At 27.9% G+C, this 4226-nt stretch overlaps 1 protein-coding gene across 1 annotated transcript in view; it reads right to left on the reverse strand.

Annotated features, from left to right (window-relative positions):
- The window catches only part of LOC107455118 (complexin-like), a 210748-nt gene extending 207705 nt beyond the window's left edge, over nucleotides 1-3043 (reverse strand). The window contains exon 1 of the mRNA XM_043041065.2: nucleotides 2924-3043. The gene's annotated coding sequence lies outside the window, so the exon portion shown is untranslated. The remainder of the gene's footprint in view (nucleotides 1-2923) is intronic.
- Between the last annotated feature and the right edge of the window lie 1183 nt (nucleotides 3044-4226).

Genomic DNA, 4226 nt, shown 5'->3' on the forward strand with positions numbered 1-4226 from the left:
TGACTTAAATAATATATATATATTATAGTAGAGTAGTTGAAAATTTACGCCACTTAAATTTAATCTTACTTTTTGCGAGTTAAAAAAATTCGAATTTTAAATTTTTTTTCCTCAAGAACTGTTTGACCGATTCCGCTAAAATTTTCGATTTTTCATTTAAAATTACACAGCTAATAATGAAAAAACTTGTTTATCATTTTGCTCAAAAAAATTTTACCGTTATTCAAATAAGTAATAAAAAATAAATAATTATAAAGTTATTTTGTACTCAAAAAAATATTTGGATAGATGGATGAGTTACATAATTTTATCCAAATATATTTATGCACTTCAATATTTTCATAGTTATAGCGCAGGAAGTAATATTAGCATTAAGAGACCCGAATTTTAAACCTCTTTCCTGTCTAATCAGTTTTGAACTGTATTTTCCTAATTCCGGCTTCCCCCATAGCGTAAGGGTCAAAAATTCAAATTCATCGAAAAAAAGGTATGCTCATTTCGTAAAAGTTCCTTTTTATGACGAAGCGAAATAAAATTCAGTAATATTCACTGTCAAATCACTGAATCAGTGTAATTAGATAAATATTTTGGTAAAAATCATGGTATAAAATTATATGGTAAAAATGAACTTCATGGTAAAAATGAATTTTAGGTAAAATAGATTTTATGGACCCAAGCTCCCAATACTTTTTATTGTAATTCGATTCTGCATTTTTTTGCAATGCAACAATTTGATCATTTGATCAAAATTTTTTGAGATGTTCCGTTTTGTTTTTTTTCTTATTTATAAAGAATTTTTTTTATACCCTATAAAATTTAATTTAGGCGATTATTTAAACTGACCTTGTACATAAATCATTTCAACTACTACCTTGCTTTAAGCAAATAACAAACTGAATTTAACTTTAAACTCCGGAAGTTACCTACTTAATTTAAAATTGAAACTTTTACTGAGATTCCGAAAGCGTAATATGTATTGAACCTAGAAATTCATTTTGAATAAATGCTATGGGAAATTTGAATGAAAATTTAAATTGGTTTCCATTTCGGTAATTAAAGTTTAACTAATTTTAATGATGCATTATTTCATGGATGAATAAATTAGAATACCGCTCTATAAAACTTCTTTCCGATTCTTAATACATTTAAATATTATATAAACAATGATGGAAGTTAATACATATAGCGGATGCATTTAAGTTATTGAGTTTGATGGGAAAATTAAAGTATAAGGTAAATTGTCCTCTTTCATCAGCTAAATTGGCATCAATTCGAGAAGAATTTTTGAAAGAGAATTATATTCGCACTGCTTATTTCTTGATTGAAAGTCTCTAAACTGAATTTATACTAAATATGCGTTTGGTTAGAAATGCATTGCACTTTGCCAATAAGCTACATTTAAATTGAGAAAGTAACACTTTATAAATATTATCAACAATTTTTGAAATTTAAAGCCGTTTAAATGTAGTAAAATGAGAAATTTGCATCCCTTAGAAACACGGAAAATTGTACCATAACTCAATCATTAAATATTCTAAACAACTTCAAAACTTCCAGAATATGGTAAAATTTGCCTTGTTTCTGACTTTAAGGAAACAAAAAAAAATAAAGGAATTTTTTATCGAAGTGCTTAGTTAATGATTTTGGTAAAATCAAAAATAATGTATGGTTTTATAATATGTGATAAAATTTGGTATCTGTGGCAAAATTTAGCAATTTCATCATGATACTTTAGAGCATGGTATAAAAACCATTTATTCTGTTAAATTTAAATTTCTGTTTTGTACTTTTCACTAAATGTTAGGTAAGGAGAACTATAATTTAGAAAACCAGAATTTCTGGTAAATTGTTACCATATAAACGGAAAATATACCAAATAAATGGTTGAAATACCATATATTTTCGTTTTATTAAACGAAGTTATGTTTTTATTATTTTTATTATTAGAAATTTCATTACCATACAGTGCTGTACGTTTATCAGAATTTTTTTCTTCTGAAGTAATGAAATCTTTATATTTATAGTGCAGCTATTTAATCATGTCAATAATGTTTTGAAGATTTAAATGTTATAATTTTAAAATGATATCTCTGCATTTATAGATCAAGATGAATTCTATAAATTCTGAAACATTTGAAAGTTCATTAAGTGCATGTTCAGCATTTTATATTTAAATAGTTAATTAAACTGTGCTTTCTACCATAATTAGTTTTATTTATTACAAATATTAGTGCGATCTTGCGAGCAATTGAAGAATGCCTATTTTAAGTTGAATAAATATGCATGTGTGCATTTTTTTTCTCATAAAAAATGCATTTTCGACTTTCTGTTTTAGATTTTTAAATACATTTTCTTATAAAATGAACACTTTCAAAAGTACTTACTTGTCAGTATTTGAAAACAGTTCTCGAATCCAAATACGTAAAGGGGTTATCTGAACTTTCCGAATGTTCCGGTTACCTGAACTTTCCGGACGTTGGAGCGTCAATAATAGTGCGATCTTATAAGCAATTGTAGAATGCCTATTTTAAGTTGAATAAATATGCATGTGTGCATTTATTTTTTTCTCATAAAAAATGCATTTTCGACTTTCTGGTTTAGATTTTTAAAAATATTTTCTTATAAAATGAACACTTTCTTGTACTTACTTGTCAGTAACTTAAAACAGTTCTCGAATCCAAATGAGTAAAAGGGTTATCTGAACTTTACGAATGTCTGAACGTTCCGGTTACCTGAACTTTCCGGACGTTGGAGCGTCAATAATAGTGCGATCTTATGAGCAATTGAAGAATGCCTATTTTAAGTTGAATAAATATGCAGGTGTGCATTTATTTTTTTTCTCATTAAAAGTGAGTTTTCGACTTTCTGTTTTAGATTTTTAAAAACATTTTCTTATAAAATGAACACTTTCAAAAGTACTTACTTGTCAGTAACTTAAAACAGTTGTCGAATCCAAATGCGTAAAGGGGTTATCTGAATTTCCCGAACGTCTGAACGTTCCGGTTACCTGAACTTTCCGGACGTTGGAGCGTCTCTCCGATATCTGTGAGGAGAAAGTTATAAAATATCACTTAATTGGGAAGTGTTATGGAATTTCGGGATAATATGGAAACTTATGAATCTAAGGAAATCAGTTACGCCTTTCCTTCTTGCAATTGTAGCCAAAAAATAAGATGGTATTCTGTGAGTATCTGTCAAGATACTTACAGAGGGAACTCACCTGTCCTAGGGTCCGGGACAGCGGACGGGACCGAAACGTAGTGGTTCCATCAGTTTAGAATAGTGTTCTCTTTTTTTTTAATTAGAGAGGCTCTTTTTTATGTGAAAAAAGTTACTCTAATTTTAAAAAAATGTAACACCGAGAAAAAAAGCAGGTTAAAATTACCGGAATAAGGTAAAACTTCCCGAGTTTCCGACTCTATGGGAAGGCTTTACGGTGATTTTTATCGAAAAGCTTTGATAACGGCTTTTGGTATAACTAACAATAAAATATAGTTTTATTGCCATTCTGTTTGGTACTAAATGTGGTACTTTTATCATGATACTTTAGAGTGTGGCATAAAAACCATTTATTAGGTTAAATTAATATATTTTTATTAACTGTCTGTTAATAGGAACTTTAATTTTGAGAACAGAATTTCCAGCAATCCTTTACCACATGAACGAAAGAATTACGAAATGAATGACTTAAATAAGGTATATTTTTGTTTTATGGCCAGAATTATGGTTTTATTTTATCAGGAATGCCATTACATACATACAAGTACGGTAATTTTACCAGAATTCTTTTATCCGTCTAATAGTTATGCAAATCTGTAGACTATTTTCAGGTTTCAGTGCAATTAAGCATTAAAGTATTCAAATAGAAGTTATATGTGTTCACATATAGCATTCTAATACATATTCTGAGAATCAAAGCTAAAGCTGCAATTTTCAAATATATCAATAAATATCAATATATATCAATAAATATCAAAATAAGACTTCTTATGTTTCGAGTTTGGGACACCTAAAATAGATTCTGTAATTTGATTAGTAAAACTTGTGTTTAGCCTTCTAAAAGATCAGGTAGACATAATAACCATTTAAATCCTAAAAGCTTTTTATCTTAACCATTTAATGGGCCATTTATTTCTAGTAAAGGAAAATTAAAGTACTTTTGCAATTGAAATTGTTATTAGAATAGTAATTGACAAAAGGAATTTTTTTTTATTTAGTTTATAAAA

The sequence above is a fragment of the Parasteatoda tepidariorum genome, chromosome X2 (genome assembly GCF_043381705.1).
Source record: "Parasteatoda tepidariorum isolate YZ-2023 chromosome X2, CAS_Ptep_4.0, whole genome shotgun sequence".
Taxonomy (NCBI): Eukaryota; Metazoa; Arthropoda; class Arachnida; order Araneae; family Theridiidae; genus Parasteatoda; species Parasteatoda tepidariorum.